Genomic DNA, 26,798 nt, shown 5'->3' on the forward strand with positions numbered 1-26,798 from the left:
ATCTGAATGGACCACCGTCTAAGCCCATTGAGCGGAGCGAGTGTGCCTCCCCATCCCCCAGCCTCGCCTGCCTTGTGTGGGCTTACGCAGCCCGTGAACTGTGATTAATGGACTTCCAGGGCTTAATAACTTGCAAAACAGTATTAAACAAGGGAGGCCCCGGGACAATCGACAAGGCTACCCGGGCGGAGTGGGAGGCGGCCGTAAACAGTGCCCGGCAACAATTGCAATGCATGGAATTAACTGAGACGGGCCGCTCACAATGCTACAGCTGGCTAGTGGCGGGGAGCCGGGCCTGGGAGAAAGCTCGGCTGCTGCTTCCAGGTGGCCCAGAGCGGGCCGCTCCCTTTTCACTTTGGTAAGTGTTAAAAAAATAGAAGGGGGAGAAAGGCGACGCTTGTGATTGGGTTGGAAACAGTGAGAGGAAGCCATTGAGGAGAGACAAGAAAGAGATTAAAGAGCACAGAGAGTGATAAGCAGATAATGGGGGCGCACATTCAATGGAACAAGTAATCCTTGACACGCCAGCGCAAATATGAAGCGCTTTGTTTCTTGCCTCCAATTCAGGACGGGATGCGTGGAAAGGTAGAGCGACCACGCTCGTCCCGTAAATAGATACACGGATACGACACACTCGTCCGTCCAAGTGCACTTACGACGTCCCCCCCCCTCTTCTGTAACGTCTATTCTTCCGTCCCACCCTTCTGCCCTCTTGTGTGCAAACAGCATGAGTGCTGATGTGTTTGGACCACCCCTACTCTTTTCAGCGCCCATTTATTCTTTATTCACGCTAAAGACTGGCACGCAAAGTCAATCAAATATACGTCCGTATGATGAGTTTGGGATCTTGGTTATTCCTCGTGAAAATGTAAAACTGGTCAACAGGGTTAGTGATGCCACAAACAATTGTACTGTGATGCTAATAGAGGAAAAAATGGGAGATATCTTGTACCAAAATTAGTCTGTGTCAATTAATATTCATTTGAGGAGGCTTGTTTGACAGTTGTTCTCTCCTGAGTGTTTGTCTTCTCTTAACTTGGTCTCATCTCCAAATGTGTGACACTGGGGTCATCCTAATCTTCTTGCCTTGCAGATTATGGAAGTCTCACACAAAAGATCACTTTAGCGTAGAAGTCCAATATGTCTCCAAAATATTTGCGCAAACCCTTTAGTTAATAAGCGCCCAAGAGGTTATTGATCAACGGTCTCAAGATCCCTCTACATTGAAGACATAAAATACAGATCAAATTTGAGATACCACAATATAATAATGCTTTTTCTCATGTTTATGCTAAAGTTGGACTGTGGGTTTCCTACTGAATTTGATAAATTTGACTTAGATGAGCCACACCCATAGTTCTTTCCTATGTAAAATGATTTTTCTGGTAATTTAACCTCTGATTTGAACTTATGCGTTAAAATATCATGTTCTTTGTGACTTATTTCCTGCTCTGACGCACTTTCAATTTTGCATCGCATGATAAACACAACAAGTCTACATACTCTTTTTCCATTTAATTATTGGCAGCTATTAAATCCCCCCTTTTTTTAAAACACTCATAATACATTTTTTTACACTTTCTATAATTATGGATCTGTGTGAGTCTTGCCTACTTTTGAATCCTTTTGAAAAAGATGCAATCATTTAATTAGTGTGTAAAAACCCATGCTAGTGGCCTGCTTATTTTCATTGCGACGATTCTATCACTTCCTTTTATATGATATTCAGCCTTTGACAATGTATTCATTATGATGACATTTAATGCATGTGTGGGCTGTAGGCATGCTGCTGTGTTATCTTTCTATCTTTCCCTCTCTCTCATCGCAGCTGCTGCCGACTCCCCCCCTCGTCTCCAATGCGGCTTGGTCCTCTGCCGCTCACGGGAGCAAAGGGGGCCTCGGCCCTGACGGGGATCCACCGCTGTGCTAAGCCTCTGGCTCCCTGCTCCCTACCCACCTCACCGCGTCATGAATAATGGAAGAGGGAAATACATTTATCTTTTAATAGCCTCGACCCCCCCTTCACCCAAAACCCCCCTCTGGCTGGGAGCACGGAGACTGGCCCGTACGGTACGGGGCCGAGGGTTCTGAGTGCCCCGCCCTGGCCCTGCCCGGCCGTGATTGGCTTTCCTCCTTTTGAAGTAAGGTGCTTCTTAGTGTCCTAGAGATGGGTAATCAGGCTTGATTTTGGATGGGTCAGGCTAGCATTTGAAGGGGGATTGTTCACCCCCCAGGTGGACCAAGAAGGGTTGCCTGCTTACAATCTGTGTGAGAATGACTGTAATTTCATAACGGCTTCGTTCGGGATTGAAGAGAGCGAGACAATGAAGGGGGAAACTTGGTGGCGATGATAACGTTGTGTTGTGTCTGGTCAAAAGGTTACTTTTCGACAGCATGTGTGTGTGTGTGTTTTGCAGGATGACATATGAATAGCCTCTGCTTTTTTTCTAAATAGTGAAGATATCTGAGATGAGCAGTGTGGTCAGAGGTGAATTACAATGCTCGTCTTGGAAGAGGTCACTCAGTGACATTCTGATTGGAAGATGCTATCACTTATAGCCCAATCAAAGAATAGTGGCTCTTATTGACTAAGGTGAATTCAACTTTCAGCATTGGAAACATGTGGAATTCTTGCGAATAGAGAAAACACACAAATGTAATACTACCATAAAAAGATAGTCTCACTGGAGTGTAAGGCGCATTTTTGGGAGGTCATTTTTTCTTATTTTTGCCAAAACAAGGAACAAACGTACGTTAAAGTGACAATAGTAAAATGGACAGCAACAGACAAAATTGCCATCTGTTAATGTGACAGTTATTTCAGATAACTATAGCCTAAAAAAGGTGGTCAGAGAGAACAAAAAAACATATATAAGTCGCAGGCCCAGTCAAACTTATAGTCCGGAAAATGCGGTATACATATTTTCGAGGTGAGTTTTGACAAGCTTATTGTTCATTAGAACTCTGGAGCAACATTGAAGGTGACTTTCATTTAACAGCTGACAGTTGAAGAACACTTGCCCAACGTGCCCTCTCCTCCTCACACTTCACACGCACATACACACACAAACATACGCAACAGCCCACAAAATCCTTTTAGCCAGCGCTCCCCGGCACCTACAGAATTCGAGCGGCCCAGCGTTTGCGTTGTCACGCGTCACCGGGACGCGGCCTCGCCAAAGCGTTGGGTCCGAGCCAGCGTCTCCTCAGCTCTGGCTCTGCTCTGCGGAAAGCAGAGGAGCTGAAAGCGCCATTTATCATCACTTGTGTGGGCAGCATCACCACGGCAACGCTCCGGCTGGCAAATGCCACCGCTGTGAATACTAATGAGGCTCTTGGCAGACCCACGTCAACGGGTCCGGAATTTTACTATAGGTGTGTGTGTTTGTATGTGTGCGCGAGTGCGTGCTTGGCTCTTGGAGGGCTACAGTAGAGGTAAACAGTCCAAAGGAAATCAATTAAGTGTTTCCGCAACGTTTGGCAAGCGCTCTAATCTTCGGCAGCACATTTTAAAATAAGGGCGAAATCTGCCTTTAATGCATTCTGCATAACAATAAACAAGCGGCAACAATAAACAGTCGAGCACAGCCAAGCTTGACTAAGTCCTCTACTTTGAGGAATCATAAATGAATGTTCTCGACTTCTTCCCAGGCCCTCTGAAAAGAAATTATTTCCTATAATTTGAAAAAATACAAATACACAGTGACGCTGGAAAAACAGAAACTTTTTAACAATCTAATAGGGACATATTTCTTGAACAGGTGCCTATTTTGTCTGTTTTTTTATATTTTACTATTACTTTAACCTGTAATGTTTGTTCTTGGTTCCTGATCAATTAAGAAACTGCCTCCAAAAATAGAACTTATACGCCAGTGGGACATACGTATATTATTTTTCCCTTTCATTGGACATTTTTGGTGAGTGAGACTTATACTCTACTGTCAACTCGATTTCATGTGGGCTGGACCATTTTAGCAATAATATTTAGATATTTTTTTAATAAATTGATTAAAAGAACTGGATCAAAAGTCCTGAATATTCCCTTTTTATAGATCTAAAAAAATGTTTATTTGAGCTTTTTTTCTTAGTAAGGGAAAATCTCTTTTAATCATTATGTTCCATATTAAAGTGGAAAATAGAAAATATTTTTATATATTTTTAGATTTTACAAAATGATTTTTGAACTAAAAACACAAAGAAAAACATGGATGAAAAAATTGCAATTATTGATTTAAAAGGGGGAAAAAAATCAGGAAATATAATATACATCTATAATCTTCATTTTAATTTGATACTAAAACAAAAAGTCGGCACCCATTATTTACTTTCCCGGGCCACACAATATGATGCGACGGACCAGATTTGGCCCCCGGGCCGCCACATTGACACCTGTGACGTAAACTATGTAACATTTTGTCTCGTCAGCCAACATTTGAGACTCGTCTCATTATGTTACAACCATCCCTGACACGTTTTTATTATGCAATCATCGAAAAACAACATAACACATTCAGCATCATAAACAAAAACAACAGTGACAACAACTTCAATGTGGTATGCAAAAAATAAGGTCAGTTGTTTTAAATGACTTGCTATTAATTTACCCTGAACTGCTTGGAGTTTTTTTCCCCAGTTGGGGAGGATATTTTAGAGAACAAAACTGTTTGCGTGTGGAAACTGGGGGTGTTTTGGCACACAATGCTTGCTCATCCTTACAAAGTGACTTATTAGCGCTAATTGGGATGGACAGTTCAAACAGGAGTGGCAGTCACACAAGCGTGACACGAGTGTAGAGAGGCAGGCAGTACCGGGTCTGCTCCTCCCATCTCCCCCCCGAAGCCCGTCCTGGTTGTCCCTGGTCCTGCAAAGTGGCTACAGAGTGGGTTCTTTGTCTGAACACGGCCATTAGCAGTCAGCGGACTTCAGAAATGTGAGCGGGACAAGGCAGCGGACAGAAAGACGGCTGTCCGAGACACTTAGGAAGTCAACAGCTGACGGAAGGGCCGACACAAAGGAGGAGCCGCTGAAGCACGAGGAGCGTGATCTGCATTGAATCCAGACCTGCCTCCTCTCGCCGACGCACTCCAAGTCGTGCTCAGGCACACATACGAACATTATGCGTGGAAATCCCTGACCTGTTATTCAAGTAGACGCACGCAAGACTGTGAATATGCTCCATTGGTACCTCCATTAGCGTCTACGGACTAGTACACTGACACCACAACGTGGTATTAAAAGGCATTCCCCACTTCCCGGAACCTCGGCTTAATTCAATTCAATCGATTCAAACAGTCTCTTTCAGCAAAATACTGCACGCTAATATTTTTACCCCTAAAAGATGTTAATTCCAATGATTATTTCGCGGCGCAATAGCAGCAATTATAGACAATATAAGGTGTAAGCACCAATTACTAACTGGTTATTATCTTAAGCATGTGCTGCAGGGAGTGTGAAATAATAAGCTACCATTCCATAACCTTTGCTCAGCAAAATTAACGCAGAGTGCCTGAGTAATTTGGAGAGATGACTTGCCTTTACTTCAAGGGTGTCAAAGCCAGTTGGGTTGGCGAGCCATATTCAGGTCAAGTTGATCTCATGTGGACTGGACTTGTCTATTTTGGGTCTAAAAAGTTAACTTACTGGCCATGATTGATGGTGCTAGTCGTCCATGAACATTCGTGCCAGTCAGTCACAAAAACCGGTTCGAGCCAGGTTGGAACTCCTAGTCAGCCCGTGGACCATATGTCTGATTTAGTCTATTTGTAAAACTCTATTACTGCTTATTGCTTGTGGTGGTAGAGAGCCATACATTATTTGAAGGATTTCCTGTTTGAATCAGCCATAAATGAAGTATTGTTTTTCCATTTGGAGCTTCTTACATTACATATATTGTTATTTCAGGGCGGCAAATAAACGACATCCACTCGACAGACACTCCAACGGGTGCACAATCTAGGCAATAAAATAGTTTCATCTAAACTTCGGCCAATAGTGCACAGTTTTGAATGACATCGTACAAGAAGGGATTCATTTGAAAACAACGACTACCGTATTTTGCTGTTTGATATACCCCCCATTTAATATACCTGGGTATATTAAATGTCAGGGGTATATTAAATGTCAGGGGTATATCAAATGGCAGGGGTATATAAGACTAAAACTACTTACTGCTCAGGTTAAAACTACTTACTGCTGAATAAAGTCTGACTTGGAATTTTAATGAACTTAAGTATCTACAATTATGCCCCCATGAACACCATACAAATCTTGCCAAAAAAGATGAGTTGCCATTTAATATACCCGGGTATATTAAACGGCAGCGGTATATTAAATGGCGCACAAACGAGAGGCTCAAAAAAGCAAAAATCATTTAATATACCTGGGTATATTAAACGGCAAAATACAGTACTATGTTTAAAAATTACAACTACCAACTACTAAACTATTAGAACAGCTCTGTATTATGAACACAAATCCTTTTAACAATACACAACTACTTCATGGGCATTTGTCAAGTTCGATTACCATGGCTCGTAGTTGTTATTATATCAATATTATGTTTTGAGGTCCAGTGTTTTGATCGTCTATCCGTCCAAAGAGAAAACTGGAAAATTAAAACATATTTTAGGTTGTCTGTACGACCAACCTGATCTTAGAAGAGTGTGTATTGGGGCTGCCACGTTGGAGAACTGCACTGTCCCCTACTGTGTGGCATGAATACTACAGCGTTTTCATGCGGAGTTACGGTGTCGTTTGAACGTAGAACATTGCGAATTGTGAACGCAAATCTGTAGTGGGGCGTTTTCTGTTGATTGGAAAGGAAACGGGCTAGCCTCACCGTGTACTAGAGAGTCAGTCAAAGTAGTTCTAGCAAATCCTTATTGTGCTTTGTCAGATTGTGCATGCACGATTTTCTTTTTAAGATGATGACACTCCCTTCAAGAAGTCAACGGTAAAGTGTATTCAGGATATTAGCCTGTCTACTTAGTATGCAAAAACAATTATGAATCAATTTCACTCCCTGTTGAGCAATTGCGACTGACAACAGGTGGAAAGACGGCAATTGGCAAGAAAACCACGATATAAGAATCGGATGTTAAAAAAGAAAACAAAACAAAACTACATACATGCTACTGATCTCATCTTCATCACTTGGATGCGATGCCTTAATCCTAGTCAGCAATGCACACAAATATACAATTCAGAGCGATAAAAATGAGTTGTTAACCAATAACCATCCATTTAATGACATCTAATGGCATTAGTTCTCAGTGTAAGCATGCGTGGGCGTATGTGTGTGTGTGCGTTTTGTGAAAGTAACGCCAGCCTGGATCACAAGATGCGAATCAAAGCATTGGCCCACCATTGGAAATGTCTCCTCACAGCGGGAGGTTGTGGGATTGTGGTCTCATCCCAACTCTCTTTGAATGTCAGCCTCACTAACAGGGCCGTGTGCTTACATGGTGGCGCCGGCAACACAGATCCAACTTTCAACTTTTGCTCTTTAATTCCAATCCCCCCACCCCTTTTTGCCCAGCGCAGTGCCTTTCAGTGGAAAAGAAGATGACATATCCGCTGGGCTGAAACACACAGCCCATCCGAGACATCTCGGAGGCAAACGCGGGCTCAGCCTGGATTTTTTAAGTCTGTTTTATAGCCCGGGATTTACCCCTACCAACGCGACGGAACTTTTAGCCTAAAGGCGTGGTGTAGCACAACAGCCGAGCACGACAGCTTTGCGCATAAATCGAGCACGGCTCGACACTAGGCTGGCCTAATAGATGTTTAACTAAACCACCTCATTTGAAACAGTTTGACCCCGGTTCGCCGAAACACAATGCGAGAACTCCCAGAGGATTAGGCCCTGACCTCGCGGGGGAACGGCTCGGACGGGGCTATAAAGGGAGCCCCGCCATTGTTCCGTCCAGGCGTGGGGGAGGACAGTGCGAGGGAGATACATACCAGTGGGTGGAGATAGCCTTGTTATAACGACATCTTGATGGAGCATCTTTCCCACCCACTGGAGCAGCGCTGCCTCTGTATGTATTTTAATGAGGCTTTGTGTCCGCCCCCATGCAGCCCCTCTGCTGACAGGGAACGTGTTAGCAACATGTTCAGCCTTTGTCAAAGCACCCTATCACATCATCGACCGGTCAACGAGACTTATTCTCCAGACCCCATGTGTGTATGTGTGTGTTTGGGTGTGCGTGTTGCCATATGCGCAAGGATGTAAATACGTAGCGGGTGACCTTTTACGGAAATAGCAGGCGATGCTCGTACATTTAAAGACCCTGCACGACTGCGTACTAGGGGTGTGTATTGACTCATATCCAGCGATACGATTGGTATTACGATTCACGATTAATCCCGATACTACACTTTGAGACGACGGTTGCAATTTATGTACAGAGAAAATGAATGAAAATACATATAAAAGTACACTTATATCGATTTATGTCTGAAATTTTATTCAATACTGAGGTAAACATGTTTTAGGTTGAAACAACATAAGGCCTTCTTTGTATAATTTTCTTTGTTTTTTTTGTGCAAACCCGCTTTAGACCAAACCTGTTTAAATATAGGGTTCTAAATATGAAAAATCTTTAAGTATGTATAGGACTCAATAACAAACTGTTATTTTTTCAAAAATCGAGCATTCCAGGTATATGGACCACCACAGACCCGCAAGACAAAAAAAATACATCCACTTATTTAATAAATGTAGTCTATATTAAAATTTAATATGGGACTGTGGGTCCAAAAACAATTAATACATGTCAAGGCATGGCGGTTGACTACTGCTGACTCACTAGTGGGCTCGAGTGTAGCCACCTATTGTTTATTTCCACCCAAAACACACTGAACCGATCAATTTATAGGGATTTTGAATGAATACGAGAATCGTGCAACGTAAAAACCGGGATAAATCGCCGAATCGGTTTTACAAAAACACCTTTAGTGTGTTACCATATGAGCAAGAATGTCAATGGTGACCTTTACCGGTAAATAACTGGAGTGACTTGTACATTTAAAGACCCCTTGCATGACTGCGTATCGCTCAGAATAGCACCCCGCCTTCCAAACAAATCCACCATTTTCAATTGCAACAACAGGAACACTTGAAATGTTTGTTCTGGAGATAAATTTGCCTTCCTTGTAAGGAGTTGAAAATGTGAGTCTTTAGCTTCCTAATTGCTCCTACCGAGAATAAGTGAACATGTCGGGCACGTTGGGTGGGAACGGAGGCGTTTTTATTTCCTCTCTTTCATCCGATTGTGTGCTAGGATTCAATTCAATTTTTCTTTCGGAGTGACCAGGCATGATCGGGGGGAAACGCGGAAACCTCTTCATTCTCTATTGTGGGTTTAAATAGAATGTTAATGAATGGACGTACAGTGGCACACAATCAAATGCAGACCTGCTTTAAGCCACATTGCCGAGGCATGTCAAGGAGAGATACCGAAGCTATTCCGTCCATTTTTCCTGGTGAGGGAAGTATTGAACGTGTGCGAAAGGGCGGTGGGTGGAAGTCGTTTGATGGCGAATGAGTGATACGAAGGTACGAGTGGGTGGCTGGCCGAATGATTTTGCTAGGGGAGCACAGCTAGGGGCTTCTTCAGGGTACACCCAGTGCCCCGGCCCCTCTCAACGGCTCTCGGAAGTGCTTCATTTTGTTTGGAGGACAGCTGCGCGGTGGCGTTTGCCTCCCTGTGCTTTTTGATTGGCCTAGCCACATTGAGAAGGACGCCAGGAGCCATTGTTTCAAACAGAAGCTGCCGAGAGATTTGGCTGGACAAAGTCAACAAAGAGAGCCAGATGAACAACATCCAGGAACAGCCTTCAAAAGCAGACAAGCAGCCATACACGCGCTCACAGCCCTTTGAGAGGCATTGAAATTCGCAAAAGAATAGTCAGCTCAGTCATTTTGTTGGTAAGAGCCAAAATCATGGTCCAGAAGTCGGATCACCTGTAGACGGCCATGCGGATTTCCAGCATGTCAATTTACACAAAACGCAATCGGTTTGCTGGTTAGACTTTCAAAAGCAAATGACTAAGCGTGCTTACTTTATTTTCTAGAAGGAAAAACAATAGTAGTGTTGTTTTTAGAGCGTGTAAATTAAAACTGCCGTTATGACCTAATATTATTAAAGTGATCTTTGAAAAGTTATCATGTGTCTCTAATGTTATTTTCAACCCGCTTCGTACATAAAGAAAAAGCCTGCTAAAATCATAATGATTTCATTATGGAGAGATTTTGTTACATTTTTTTGTCTTGTTCATTAACAACAACATCGATCATAAGACATTTTTTCCAAAATGTTTGTCTGATTAAGTTAGAGCCTGACCAATGCATAATTAATCATATGGTCGGATTTCTAAAAAGTTGAAAACATTGCTCATTAACAAAAGATATAATTTATGATGGAACAACGTGGATAGAATTATGAATTGTTTGAAATATTGACCGGCGTAAAAACAAAACTTAATTTTTCTATTTGAAGGCAAAAAAAGTTGAAAGAATTTTAAAGAGTGGCAATTGTGTGTTAATTCATTTAAAATGAATTTAAATGTGATTGACATACACAATTTTAAAGTTTATAGGTTATTTCCTCCAACTGATTTGTACAAATGATACATTTTTAAAATGAATTTTAACTATTTTTCCCTCATATCACAAAACTGGGCATGCTTTTCAAATCATCTGTATTCCCTAATTAAAATACATATAAAATAATGCAGGGATTAAATTACACAAATTACCATCCAATTTGGGGTCAACACAAAATTATCATCTAGGAACGATCTCTAAAAAAATATCCTAATCTTTTTTTTTAGATTTAGGCTCCACCTTAAATTTGTGTGAATCATTTAATCATATTAAATCCGTTTGGACGGTAGCAATCCCAGAATTCATTACGCCATGCAATTTATCTTTCACTGCACTGAGTATCTGTGTACAAGGATGAGTGAGCCGTGGCCTCGCGCTCGTCTCTAAAGAGGAATGGGAAATAAACACACACACACACAGACACACACACACACACACACACACACACACACACACACACACACACACCTAAGTGTTTTCTTTGCCTCTCGAGCGAACACATTTGAAGCGACCGTGCAAAAAAAAAATAATAGCCCGAAAATATTTCCTATCCTCTTTTTTTCACGGATCTTTCCGTCAAGTGTTTCTTTTTCTTCCGTTTCAGTTCAGACCGACCCGGAGAGAAAGAGAGCAAACGTATTTGAAAAGATAAATAAAAAAAGCAACAAAAAAATGGAGATGCGCTCGTACGAAGTCTTCTTGCAACATGAGAGATGGTGCAGATGTCCACGTAAGCTTCACATTTCGCAAACGGTCCAAATGGGCACACGCTACACAAATAGATAAATGAGTGTATCAGTGGCCAACATCTGCAGATTATGATTAGCATGCGCAAACGGCGTCCTTGAATGAGATTTGGATGTCGACCGTCACTCTTTTATGAGCGTGACTCCTATTCTGGCGAAGTGCAGGGGAAGGCTTTGTCCTTCAATTGGCTGCAATTTGGAGCCAGAAAGAAATCCTCTTCTCCCTCGTCCCCGCTGCCCGTTCTGAACAAGAAAGAGGCGCCATTAATTGTCTTGAAAATGAAGAGTTGAATTTGGTTAACCGGTTTCAAAGGGAATTTGCCCAAAGGAACTTCTTCTCGTCTTCCTTCCCCCCCCTCTGCTATCTTGTCCTTGCTTTTTCTTCTCTCTTCATCAAGATGTTTTTTTTTCCTTCTTCTTCTTCCTTCCTCTTTCTCTCTTTTTTCTCGCTCTCTAATTTTACAGTGAGCGAGCCGGCCGGCATTATCTTCTGCATTCAGCTCCTCTGCCTCTCCCGATGAGGCGAGGCTTAATTGGGCCCCGGCTTTAAAGTCTGTAGAGCTCTCCACTTGCTCATAGAACCACATTCAGGGGCTGCTCATTCACTTCGAGTATGTGTTAGATGTACAAATGTTATTTACTTTTATACTCCAAATCAAAAGGTGCGCACTTCCTGCCTCTCGACCGAGCGTCCGTGCGGCAGAATTCGCGGTTCGACTCACGGGAGGGAAATGAAATGCTTTTAAGACAAAGTATTATTTCATAAAAGGAGCATCCCTGTTGTTGTGGATGATAAAATATGAACAAGCGTCTTTGTCAAGGGGATTAATTATTACATTTCTTCACTGGAGGACAGATAAGAAAATAATTTTAGTTATGGTTACTAATGAACTAATTACTAGGTTCCAATATCATTCATTTTTAATTGCAGCTTTATTAGTGGGGAAAATACACTAACGTCCAATGGGTTCATTTTTCTGCAAAGATGCATTGTGCTTATTGGGGTTCGATTCCCGGTCCTACGAATCATAATATAGGGCATGGAAAAAATGGTGTTGCCTTTTGTATGTTGGAAATTGGCAGCTGAACTAAATAAATAAACAATTAAAAAATAAAATTTTCAGTTGACGGATAGCCATGAATTTAACAATATGTTTATCATGTTGAATGGGACATCATTACTAGTTGATAGTTGACTTTTAGGCATTTTTTTACGGTTACTATGCTTCCTTATTATAAAATTAGGGACTAAATATGGTGTGTATATTTATAAATTGAAAAAGTATATAGTTAAAAATGTTAAATATCTTTATGTTTGTGATAGAGTATAAAAACTGTGGCTTATATAAATATATTTCCCTTTTATTTTGCATTCTATGCCTGGTGCGACTTATACTCAGGTGAAGCTCGTGAAATCCAGTCGTTGTTTGAGATATTTCACACTCTTCCTATCAAATCCTCTTTTCCTCTCAGCAAAACAAGGCAAACAATTATATGCCCCATTAAAGCCCCAAGAAGGAAAAAAGCAGCTGTTGGGAAAGCGGTGAAGGGGAGAGGTGGGGTACACCATGTCGGTAACTCTTATTCCATCGCCGCGCTGTTCCGTGGAGTGTTTTTGCACACTGGCGCCGTTTTTTTTTTTGGAGACGACGGCTGATGAAATACAAACGAGCAATTCCACGACCGGACATTTCCAGGCAAACTCCTTCTCATTAGTCGTCACTTGCCTGCGAGTGCGCGGGAATAAAAATGAGAGCGCTATCGGCAGCTGCCTTGATAAGCTGCCTTATCTCATTAGGTTCCACATCAAAGTTAATCAGAGATGGGAATTGTAATTGGGGCGGCTAGACAATGCCACAGATCACGGGGCTTTTTCTAGTGTGTGTCATCTCCAAAAACATCGGCAGGCTGGGGCGGGAAGATAGGCTGCATCTGTTGGAGTGTGTGACTGGCTGAGGCTCTGGGAGTGAGCGTGCATGATGAAGAGTAGGGGGTGCCGGTGCGGGGGAGTGTGGGTGAGAGAGAGAGGGTGAGAGAGAGAAGGGGGGATGAGAGGGGAAAGGAGTAATGGCAGAGGCATAACAAGCAAGCTGCTCAGAATTAATGAGCTTACTCAATAAGAAAGGAAAAACCAATCAGTGTGTGTTGGGCAAATATAATTTGGGAATAATTGCTTGATTGCTTTTCTATAGTAGGCTGATTTGACCACACACGAGAACTAAGAATTAAGATGTCAAGACAAGAATTAATTTGGCAAGCCGGGGCACACAATGTGCCTCGCCCTCCCCTGCTCGGGCGGCCGCGAGTTAGGGCGCGCTAATGATGAAAACGCCGTGCTAGATTGGGCATTGTGTCTTTTTTCCCGGACACTGTTTTACATAAAGACCCCACGCTAATGCCACAGATGTTGGGATATTATACAGGAAAAAAAAAATCAAAATCAGTGCTCACGCGAAGGCGATGAATTTACATTTTTTGCATATTCCGCTCCTTTGTCGACGGGTAGTGCACGCTGATTGTTCTGTTTGTCTTCTCGGTGATTTTGCCGCCTTTGCATTATTATTTTTTAGGGTTAACAGTTGCACGGATGGTAATTGGTGGGTTTTGACACTCCCCGAACCCAAAACAGTGATTATTTCACTCTGCTCTCAATTGGCAATGGAGTGTGTCTTTCATTACTTCCTACCTGTTTGGAGAAATCAGCCCCAGCCCTGCTCACTCAAATGTTTTTATTCTCTAACAAAGTGCCCATGCTCGATGTGAAATATTTAATAGAATCGACTGGAATACAACGAAGAAGCAAGCTAAATAACAAAGCAATGTCCAATCGTCATTGCATTAAAACATGATACGTTTGCATATATTATGTACCCGGATAGTGTTATTTCTGTAAGCATATATATATTAAAAAATACATTTACACATTTCACTAACTCTGATTTGAAATAAGAACAAGTCGACGATGGTACCTCAACACATTTTTCTTTGATGCTTTTAAAAATGTAGCTTTTTTGAGAAAATACAAATATAAAAAAGCACCATTTGATGTCATGCAGCCTTGTTATAAATTACTATGCTCCACAATAGTTCTTTTTAAATTGAAAATACTACCAAAACTAGTTAATGTGACCTCATGTGAGCCAAGATGCAAAACAGCGGCGTGGATCAAGAACATCACTTTTTGTCATTCGAGTTGCAGCATGCAATGGGGTCAAGTGGGAAAGTGGACAAAGTAGCCGGCAGATGGAGCGGCAGAGAAAAAAAAACAAGAAGTGTGCAGTTGCTTGGTCATTTGCGGGACTGCCGCCTAAACGAGTGACTAGGTGAATGGAATCGAACCAATAGAATTGCATGTCTTCACTCCGATTAATGACACCTACTACCGTATTTTGCCGTTTAATACACCCGGGTATATTAAATGATTTTTGCTTTTTGAGCCTGCCGTTTGTGCGCCATTTAATATACCCCTATCGTTTAATATACCCCTGCCGTTTAATATACCCGGGTATATTAAACGGCAACTCACTTTTTTGGCAAGATATGTATGGTGTTCATGGGGGCATAATTATAGATACTTAAGTTCATTAAAATTCCAAGTCAGACTTTATTCAGCAGTAAGTAGTTTTAATCTGAGCAGTAAGTAGTTTTAGTCTGCAAAACGTTGATGCACTCCGTCACGGCATAAAGAGTGCGTAGTGGATCGTACCTTCCCGTTTGTGCGCCATTAAATATACCTGGGTATATTAAATGGGGGGGGGGGGGGGTATATTAAACAGCAAAATACGGTAAGTTATATACTGCTGCATATTGTAAGTGTATACACACTGTATCCATTACTTGATCATGTATACAAAGGTTGTCCAAACCTTTCTTTTCAAGGATCTACCTTCTTTCCAGGCCACTGACACTGCGTGAGCTAATATATAATAATCCCACGATACTTCTTGTTTAGTGGATTCGGTGCATTCTGAGGTTTTAAAAAGTATTCATCCAAAAATAATACAATACATACCACGTTACAATCGACCAATGAGACCACCAATAAGAGTGGATCTATCTCATGAGTTGATTGGCTACAGACAAGCCAACTTTATAATAATATGTTTAGGAAAGCAAAAGACTGGATCAAATGTCACTGTCGTGCTATCTTGTTACGATCGCGCCGAGACGTTGTGGCGCGATCGGAGGGATTTGGACCCAGTAGCGGGGAAGCAGGAGGGGACGAGGCGAACTGTGCTCATGATAATAATTTTTAATAACTCAGGAAGCCTTACGAAATAACAAGGACTTGTACATCCCAAACGAAACAAAACCGGAGCATGGAGAACAGTACCTTTGCAGCGATGTATGCAGGATCACGCAGTACGATCCGACAAAAAATACCAATTCAGTCGTGTTTAAATACACACATCCGGAAGTAATCATGAATCACTCGCAGCTGCTCGAACCTAACGGCAAGCCAGGAGGGACAAACAAGCTGCTCCTGACATATCTACCAACCGTATCGAGCACCCCTGCTGTATAGGGTTTCCGACTGGCACATGGGCGGGGCCTATTACGCGTAATCATGGCGCACGATGCAAGATGGAATGGAAACATGAGCGCAACATTTGGAATTGAATAGGCAAACCCACTGTTCAATTTATAGTGAAATAAGAACTACATCCCAACATGCATATCAATGGGCACATATACTCGTTCCCACGTGAGTCTGGCACTTAGTTCCAATTAGGCTGAGAACGCCGCCGTGGCGATGGCGGCCGCTCACACCGTCTCAGTTATCACCTCTCCGCAGGATCCGCACGGCTAAAGGCTATTCACTTCCAAATGCGTGCTGCCTAGTACGTGCGAGCAGCGATAATTTGAGCAGTGAGGTAAGTAAAGGGAATAAATAAGCAGACGGAGGTCCTGTCAGGGTGACGTTATTGCTGCCCCGGGTTTGCCTGCGGCGTGATGAGGACAGGCGCGCCGCCATATTCTTCACTGTCAGGCCAGCACACACATTTGAACGCCCGGAATGGAGGGCACATGTCCTAAGTAAATTTACATGGATCCACGGTGCACCTAATTGAGTCGCCAGCGTGGAGGAAGGAGAAAGTAGGAGATTCTTTGGTTTGGGATTAAACTCGTTTTCACGTGTTACACATTAACCTATTAGGCAAGTTCATCTGCATTGCTAATGCTTCAGCGCAGACAGCTGTCAGTGCCCAGAAAAAAAAAAGATCATGCTATCCTTGAATGAGTGATCCCGGCGCCGATTAGTGGCAGTGAACTTCGCTGAGCCCGAGTGATAAGGCTGCAAAATTCCCAAGTTGCCAGTAGCTCCGAAAATTATCCGACTGTAGGCAAAAGAGAAATTGCGCCTTCCGGCTCAGGGGCTTCAATCCAGGGTTTGCCGAGATTGACATTATTTAAAGCTATGGAAATTGCCTGGGCTATCTGGAGGATTGCTAAAATAAGACATTTTCCAGTAACATTTATGAATACGCAGACCGGAGAGGATGGATGGGGCCAGCATAGATGCAGTATGTGTACGTATATGCTGTGGGTATTTTTGAAAAAGCCATTTTAGGGTAATTTTGTCATTTCATTTTCAAATCTAGGTAAATAATAATAACAGATATGGAAAAAGGCAGCAGGGCTGTCATTTTCTTCAAGAAATTCAACCTTCGTGATTAAAATGCGTGGCCATCTCGCAGTCAGGTCGAGGGTTCGATCCCAGGTGGGTCCTCAATGCGTGGGTTTTCTCCGGGTACTCCCACATTTCAAAAACATGCATGCAAGGGTAGCTGGTTGAACACTCTAAATTGTCCCTTAGTATGTGTGGCAGTTGCCCAACAGAAAGTGACATAAAATAGCCCCAAAATATCAAGAAATGACCCACAAATCCTCTAAAATTGACAAGAAATGATTCATAATGTATACAGGAAGTGACCTCTGAATGCCTCCAAATGAGCAGTATTTAGCCTTAAACCAACAGGAAGTGACCCAAAACTAATTGACCACTGATAACAATGATAGAAATGCAATTTAATGAAACTACGATGACTATAGATATGAATGCTCATCTTTCATTGCCATTGACAGCACTAGACATCCAATCCATTTTGACTGGAACGAACATCCCAGTCAAAATTACCCACAAATCTCCAGGAAGTAAATAATGGGAGAGAAAGCAAAGCGAGCCTCCATACAATTTCTCCAGAAATGGTATCTTGCAGTCCCTCTGATAATATCACGATAGTCAATAAACAAACTACTGGTACATCAGCTCTTTTTAGTATGCACGAGCACAAGTGCATAGTGAATGTGAGCATTTTGCATAGCTTAACACAAGTGTGCACAGACAAAGGCATTCATGTGCAGCCAAAGACGATGAATATGCGCGTGTTTGTGTCGATGCACACAAAACGTCCATTTCTCCCCGATTGCGTTATTGCTGCCTATAAAAGTGTGTGCTGAAGATGGAGTGTGACACCGTTCCTGAGTACCTATTCAAATGAATACAAACATCGGTTTCTGGCAAATATCACCTCGTGTCTCTAGCCTTGGTGCCATAACAGTCAAACACACACATACACACACACACACACTCCAACTGGAATGCATGCGGTGCTCTAACGACAAGTGGAATATTAATCGCCTTCCCATGTTTATGACGTTTTATTCCCGTAATTGCCTGTTTTCACTTGTTTAAGCTCCATGCAAATGAGCGAGATGAACGCGTGTGTGGCACGTTGGTGCGAATATGCGACTGGACACTTCAACATGGCTAATGGACACGACTCTATTGTACGCGGTCATTATCGGGAATGTTGGAGAGCAATATGACCTCACATTAACAGCATGGATCCTGTTCTATTCTTATCCGCAGGCTAATTAAGTATGGGTGCGGGGCACAGTCGGCCTGTGTGTAATATTCGAGTATTCTTCAAAAGCTGACTCGATTAGCGGATGATGGTGCTTTTTTTCTCACTCTTTTGACTTGACGGTGAAATGTCAGCGTACACAAATACTGAAAAGGGAGCTTTCAGGTTTAAAGTTGAAGTTTTTGCACTATTTCGCCAGGAAAAAAAAACGCCGGCTGTACGTGAGAAGTGTTGGACCACAAAGGCTAATCAATGTCAGGGTAGAAGCAAAGAAACCCCTGGCCCACCCTATTTGACTTAACTGCTCCGTTTGTGCTTGCGGTGATCCTGGGGTCTTTGTGTACATTGTAATGAGTGCTGACATAATCCTGCGGATTTTCCTAGAGGCCAAACCCCTTGCCACCCCCATCTTGCAATGGGTTTCAGCTTCAGCCCAAAGGGAAGAAGACAGGACCACAATGCCCCGCGACCCCCATGAGATACTTACATTTGGGATGGTTTGAATCTCTCTGTGATTGAGGTAGTAACCCATTTTAATCCTATTAACACAAGCCAACAAAAGCTAAATCTGCCGCAGGAAAGCCAGGGTTGGGGCCAGGGGACTGGGATCGGGTTAGAAACTCAACCAAAAGAATAGAACACGACATTGTAAAAAAAAAGATGGGTAAAAGAGTGAGAAAAGTTTAAGGCTATTTTTTTTTCTTTACAATAAAGTTCTCTGTCCCAAACACACACACACACACACACACACACAAATGCATAAAGGAAGACAAAGAAAACAGAAGATGAGAAACAAAAAGCCTCTTTGTTGATCACCCTCAAAGTGTTGGCCCACCAATAGCCGCCTGTCAGATATAAAGAAGGTTAACCCATTCAGCAAACATCCATCTCGGAACTTGAAGGACACGGTATTGACGGAACAGGCCAATAAATGTATCGCAAAGTGAGGCACACAGGAAGCGACTATGCTGCCTTGTGGGTGTTGTTACATCGAGGTCGAGGAACAAAAAACTGGGGAGACGCTCAATGCACTTTTGTTTCGGGATGCGTCGTGGACCGAGGGGGTTGGGGAGGGGGGGTCGCGAGAATGCTGGTGGTCTGTGCCCCAACCCCTTCAGAGATGGAAGGCTTTTTACACATCTAGCGAGGCTGTCTTAAATCCCCCCCTTTTGTAAGAAAGATGAGGGAAGGGACAGGACCCATACAGAGAGCATGCGTTCTTTAGCCAATCACGGCAGGATATGACTCTTTAAGCAGCAAGGACAATCCTTCATGTAAGGAACACTGATACTGCAGTTGTCACTGTACTGTATATTTATCTGTAAAATGTTGTTTTTGGTTATTACAGGGGTATCTCTACATACAAATGTCTCTACATTCAGGTTATGAAACGCTTCAATGGGGAAGTTCTGTCTCTGGATACGAAAGAAATTCAAATCTCAACAATTCAAACATCAGCCGAAATGTAAATATGCTGGTGGAATTTGATATTACCGTATTTTCGTGACTATAAGGCGCACCGCATTATAAGGCGCACCCTCAATGAATGACACATTTTTTTTCCATATATAAAGCACACTGGATTATAAGGCACCCTGTCTATTTTGGAGAAAATTTAAGACTTTTAAGTGCGCCTTATAGTCGTTAAAATACGGTATATTTTTGAGATGGCCAATGGTTATCTTTCAACATGCCACTGGTCTCCAATTGGCTAGTAGGGGGCCGCGTCTCCACGATACTTTTTAAGTTTTTCCAAGTGTGATCATGCAACTTTATTCTTTATTTTTCATCAAAATTCCAAATTAGTATACATTTATATATTTTTTTATTGTATTGTGGAGCAGATTACGAAAAATTTAAGCTACAAAACCACTTCAAATAACTTTGCAAGTAGAGGTACCACGGTAACGATATAACAAGAATTTTGAACAAGGTTCAATTTTGAATATGTGGATTCATCATAGAAAAACCACCGTCGAGTTTTTAAAGCAAGGACTGCTCGCTTCATTTTTCAAAGGAAAACAAGGCAATCCTTGTTTAGATCAAACTGAATCATTCTTTTTATCCCCATTCACCACAAAGGCAAACATTGCTTTGCATTTGCGAATATTTTGGCCCATCGCCATCGTCTTTTGAATGAATGACGTTCCTGGCTCGAGGTTCAGCTGGCAAAGGCCATTCATAAGGCTTCGACATCCAAATGATGTACCGTTGCCAACTACTGGCCTTGTGTGCATGTTGCAGGGCTTTCAATCAATTTTACAGGTTGGAATTGATCCAACTAAAATTATTTAATCACCCCCCGACCCCCCCAACATAAAAACATTTGTAAAATGAAAGCAAAGAGAAGGAATAAATTCAGTTTTAACTATCCTTGTTGTGTAAATGTCCCCCCCATGCGGCGCATGACCCTTTTAACCATTTTTTGTCTGTCTTCCAACTGGCCTCCATGTCTGACATCAGCATTTCAAATTTTCCATAATAATGTCCTGATCCCACAGGAAAAGCCATACACGTGATTATAATTGTCAGTGTGGGGTCTAAGTGATGAGATGTGATATGTCATTACGGCGACGCGGTCTCGTCTTTGACATGGGTCATTAGAGACAGGAGTCTTAACCGGGGATGCGTGAGGCCGTGAACCAAAACACCGAGGGGAATAGCGGGCACCCTGTTCAACATTATTATTTCGGCACGACGAGTATAAAAATCCGTTCCCCGTGGAGTACCTCCGGCGAGGTCTCGGAAGTGCGCATAATCAGCGGTGCCAGACACCTGATTGGTCGCCCGGCTGTGACAGACAGTCCGGTCCTGTGAACCTCCTGTGAGGTCTGCCCTTCTCTCTTCCCAGGGCGAGCTCCTTAAGAATCCTGAGATCCTACTCGGAGACGGCCCACGCTCGCGCTAGCCTTGTATACATTTATGTATGGCTCTGACCTTTCCTATAATGAGTTCACATCATAACCACTGACCTTAAACAAATTCACAAATGTCCTTCACCGCAGAAGCGCGTCTGAAGGGAAAAAAAGGGTGAGAAAGAACGCGGGGGGAGCGAGAGAAAACAAGAGACCACAGTTAAGCGTGACTAATATTGCTCGCGTGTTCCCGCCTGTAAAAAAAGGAAACTTTTTACAGGCACATTAGCTAGGGGCTAATTAGATAAGAGCTCATCAATGCTGTAGAATGATGATGAAAGGGATGAAGCTCATTGGTCTATCGTCTAAACGGGTAGTAAAGCGAGAAGGGCGGAATTTATTAGAATGGACATTAGGATATATAGCATAGTGCTGAAAGAGTTTTTTTTTAAATGGTAACATGAAATCAGTGGTCCGTTTATTTGGATTTTTTGTATACAGTAGCTTCACAGTGATGAATATGTTAAGTTGTCTTATTGTGTTAAGTTTTCTTATTGGAGAGAATGCTATTTTACTTGTTAAATGGTACGGTGTACGTAATATACAGAAAATCACGAAAGTAAAAAAACTAAAGTTATATGTATTTCTACAAGGACAAAGTTAGATTTTTCTGTTGTTTATTTGTAGCCGAGCCGAGCACAAAGATGTAGTCAACGGCAACAAACTAAAAGAAAAACAGGCTTTCTATCCCGCTTCCGGAAACTCGCCCACCCGTCCTTCTCTCTTTCAATTAGTATCCAGAATTATGTTAATTTTAAAATATATTTGTTTGTTTAAATAAACTTAAAATATATGTCATTCAGTGCTCTTGAACTTTTGTTTGAATCTATCGCAAAAAAGTCCAACTGCCCTAAAAATACCACCCAGATGTTATTATGCAAATTAACAGATTTAATTTTCTTCCCCTTTTCCAGATATAATGTTCTCACATACTACACTCCAGCACAGCATAATATTAAATCCATAATGAAAACAGAAAGAAAAAGGCTCCAAAAAGAATAAACGGAAGAAGAAAAAAAATTAAATACTCCTATAAGTCCCAATGTGAACACGTGTACAATAGAAAAAGACCACCTCACCAGCTACGATTTCAAATCCAACCAGGCAAAGTGGTCTCGAAAGAATTGCTCATCTATATTGAATGTGACCTTGTGGCTATTGGTACATATTATAAGCACTTTATCTCTCGGACGAAGCGCAGACTACATTCAGAAGCTGCTTTCCTCCATAAACACAAAGAAATGCAGCGCAAATGTTTACATCCTAGAAATAACATCTCCACGCAAGGGAAAGAAAGGCCGTCAAATAAGTAGCGGCCCACCCTGCCCCTCACCCTGGCTCATAATTAGCTCTCTGGTGCTGTTGTGTGCAGCACACAAAACCAGCGCTCAATGGGAGGAAGTATTTATCAACATTTCCATTTAGCGCGTACAAAAAGGGCATAAGCGGCTACATTCTTCTCAGTTCACGGACAAACTCTTTCGCATTCAGCCAGGAAGTAAGCGTGTTTTCAGCGCACGTGTGGCGCCACAAGCGTATCACAAATAGTGGCGGGCGGGCTCATCACGAGAGATCATCAGTAATTTTCAAAAGTAGCGAGTTCCGTGACGAACGCCATTCAGCGGGTCAGAAAGTGTACTTGACAGCAAATATGCATACTGAGTGGATCCCACTCGCGTGCTTTTCATTTGCATTGTGTATTGATTTTTCGCTTTCCTTTTAATATAATATTACGTGACGGTCTCTGGTGGCGTTTAGGGGTCTCTGGAGTGGACTGGTTTCAATGGAGACTTAATGGTAATTTCAGATAGTCATGGTAAACTTCATTGTGATGGCTTTAGCCTCCAAACTGCTCGATTTTAATTGGCTGGCAGGAAATAATGAAAATATCATTGACTATAGCCTGCAGAAGAAGCTTAAGTCGGGTTACCATTCTGTTGAACTTTTCAAATTTAACACAAGAGGGAGCTAGTCCCTTTAACACAAGGGTGTCAGGCTCGGGTTGGTTCGCGGGCCGCTTTAACGTCAACTTAATTTCACGTGGGCCGGACCATTTTAGATATAATATTTAGATTTTTTTTATTATAAATGGATTAAAAGAACTGGATTAAAAGCCCTGAATATTCCTTTTTTATAGATCTAAAACTATGTTTATTTTAGCTTTTTTAAAATATATTTTTAGATTTTACAAAATGATTTTAGAACAAAAAATAATTAAATTAAATGTTTGGGTTTGTGGCCTGTAGCTCTTACCTTATTTACTGCACTTTATCTCAAATCCATTTCAACTGATTAGGATGGCATTAAGTCATCTTGTTTCACCGCCATTGACTGGAATAGACGTCCAATCCAACTTGCCTGGGGAGAATAAATGAAACACGAACGAATGAATAAATACACATACACTCATGGCAACAGTACATATACACACACATTACATAGTATATATGTTTTATATATTTTTTTGATTTACAAGTTTGACTTTGCTATCATAAAAAAAGCACTTTTATGATTCTTAAACAACCTGGTGTTTACAAGCCTTGGTCTCAGGTTGTAACCTTGAAGAATGAAGGTATGACTTGAGGTCCATCTCTTGGGGGGCATGGGGTGGGGGGCACTTTAATAGAGCAGTCAGCGACAATGCAAATGGCCGTCTTCCTCCCACTCCTCCCAGGGGGCCCTTATTAACACCATTATTGTAATACAATCAGTCCCAATGTGCTTTCCATTGAGAAATAAAAGTCAAATATGTAACTCCCTAATAACATGATTCTTATCACAGAGCTGGCTTATAAAACTGTTAAACCATGACATCTAAACACACAAATCATGTTAAGGTCCCGGTCACGCTCCCCCCACAGTTCTCCCTTTTCCTATTTAACACACACATACATACAGGCGTTGAAGGTTAGGGATTATTAAGATGTCGCAGACATGGCGGCGATAAGCAGATATTTGGCCTACAAATTAGCCATAATTACGTGGGCATGTTGTCAAACAGACATCTTCGAAAATATGACGGCGACACTACAAATCTGAACTCAGGTGCGATAGTGCAGATAGTGACGACTTTACGTGGCGCCGTCTTCATTAGATGAAAGGATGACAGTTACATATCAAGGGAGGGGACTAGATGGTGCTTTCTTCTTGCCAAGGATTTAATGTTCATCCCTTGTTTACATCTGCAGTCACTAACAGGCATGCACAAACATTAATGAGATTAAGAGGAAGCGCTGTGCAATATTTATTAGGCTTGACAAACACTTCTGGGCTTTAGCACACGGGGGCTTTAGGAGCAGCGCTCTCTTCTAGGGCCTGTGCTGGCTGGCACCGGCTGCCCAAACAGGAGCGGCAGATGTCTTGAAATTGCCAAGAGGATCTGCTTGCCTGCCATCCTCAAGATTGCGGCTCCACTTCTACGCACATTTTTGTTTTTTGTAAAGACACTCGATGCGCATTTTTGCACTCGCCACTCTTATCGGAGCTAATGCGTCCAAACTAACAACTGTTAGTTACTGCTTCTTACCTTATCCTCTGTCTTAATTTGAAAATAAAAATGGGCTGTTGCTTATGATGGATGAGGTCCTTTTTGTATGTTGCTTTAAAGACCCCATATCTAATATATATATATATATATATATATATATATATATATATATATATATATATATATATATATATATATATATATATATATATATATAATGCATCAATGTTTTGCAGACTAAAACTACTTACTGCTAAGGTTAAAACTACTTACTGCTGAATAAAGTCTGACTTGGAATTTTAATGAACTTAAGTATCTATAAAGAACACCATACAAATCTTGCCAAAAAAGCTGAGTTGCCGTTTAATATACCCGGGTATATTAAACGGCAGGGGTATATTAAATGGCTGATTTTTTTTATATAAATGGATTAAAAGAACTGGATTAAAAACCGTGAATATTCAGTTTTTTATAGATCTAAAACAATGTTTATTTTAGCTTTTTTAAATATATTTTTAAAATTTACAAAATGATTTTTGAACTAAAAACACAGAAAAAATGATTAAAAAATTACAATTATTGATTCAAAAGGGGGAAAATCTGGAAATGTAATATACATCTATACTCTTCATTTTAAATTGATCCTAAAACAGAAAGTCGGCACTCATGAGTTACTTTCCCGGGCCACACAAAATGATGCGGCGGGCCAGATTTGGCCCCTGGGCCGCCACTTTGACACACGTGCCCTAGTCAATGACATGGGAACCAAAACAAGCGTTACAGCCAAAACACTTTGGGATGGGAAACGTTGGGCCGTGGCAGTTAACGTTATCGCTCGGCTTTCTCTCCTGCAAGCGTGGACTAATAAGCCTAGAAATGACAATTGCCTCCCTGCTGAATCCCTGATAGGCAGAAATAATGATATCAGCGCCCTGCTAATCTTCTTGACTTGCTGCTTGGCATCGGCCTATTGAGGCACCTGTCATACTTTATGTGTGATGAGATGAATTTAATCTCTCTGGCCGTAATGACTTAAGGGGCCATTTTAATGTTGTGGATAATATTTGTTTTACTTTCCTATTTTTTTTATTTTTATCTCTCCTACTTCAATCATTTGAGATGCTCTGTCAAAGCAGCCACTAAAGCGGATAGAGAGCGTTACTTAGTTTTCCCATTCCATGCAAAAATAATATCAGAATGTAAATAGCTACTACACTAAACGCTCCTTAGTGATGGGATGTTAAAAGCACTGGCAGGCTTTTAATTTCTCCGCTCTGAGCTATTACCTTGTATAACTGGGTCATTCACTACTGAACAATGTCCTTCAACTCATTATAATCCATTGCATCCATTAGAGGGTATATACATCATCATAAAGAAAGTGTGCTTCCCCGTGAACTGTCTTTACTGTTCTCTTGGGACAAGCGATAATGTCAATGAGGGTGTAGTAGAACTAAACTATTTATATCTAATCTAATTCTTTCCAGAGATGTGGGAAGGACAAATCCTAAAATTTCACATTTCCATTCCCTATAAACATCACATTTTTGCTGTGATAGCATTCAATGTTGATTCATCTATAGCAGAGATATTACCCTTATGAAGACACACTGTAGGACACAGGTGTCAAAGTGGCGGCCCGGGGGCCAAATCTGGCCCACCGCATCATTTTGAGCGGCCCGAGAAAGTTAATGATGAGTGCCGACTTTCTGTTTAAGGATCAAATGCAAATGAAGATTATAGATGTATATCATATTTCTTGATTTCCCCCCTTTTAAATCAATACCCATTTGTTTATTTTTGTTTTTAGTGCAAAGAGCATTTTGTAAAATCTAAACAAAATTTTCTGTTTTCAACTTTAATGTTGAACATAATTAAAAAATATATTTAGTTTGAAATTAAAAACAAATGAAAGATGTTTTCCCTTGCTAAGAAACCTCAAATAAACATTGTTTTAGATCTATTAAAAAATTTAATAATTAATTCCAGGACTTTTGTTCCAGTTCTTTTAATCCGATTAAAAAAAAAATCTAAATATTATATCTAAAATGGTCCAGCCCACATGAAATCGAGTTGACGTTAATGCGGCCCGCAAACCAACCTAAGTTTGACACCCTTGCTGTAGGACATGGATTCTTCAAATTTAATTAATTGGCTACCAATGATGGTCAA

General features: G+C 41.5%; 1 protein-coding gene across 6 annotated transcripts in view; it reads right to left on the reverse strand.

Annotated features, from left to right (window-relative positions):
- Window positions 1-26,798, reverse strand: part of ralgapa2 (Ral GTPase activating protein catalytic subunit alpha 2) — a 188,374-nt gene that overhangs the window by 93,920 nt on the left and 67,656 nt on the right. For all 6 annotated transcript variants that reach the window (XM_077620367.1, XM_077620368.1, XM_077620361.1 and 3 more), the window contains exon 4: window positions 23,393-23,497. The gene's annotated coding sequence lies outside the window, so the exon portion shown is untranslated. The remainder of the gene's footprint in view (window positions 1-23,392; window positions 23,498-26,798) is intronic.

Source organism: Stigmatopora argus, chromosome 15 (assembly GCF_051989625.1).
Source record: "Stigmatopora argus isolate UIUO_Sarg chromosome 15, RoL_Sarg_1.0, whole genome shotgun sequence".
NCBI lineage: Eukaryota > Metazoa > Chordata > Actinopteri > Syngnathiformes > Syngnathidae > Stigmatopora > Stigmatopora argus.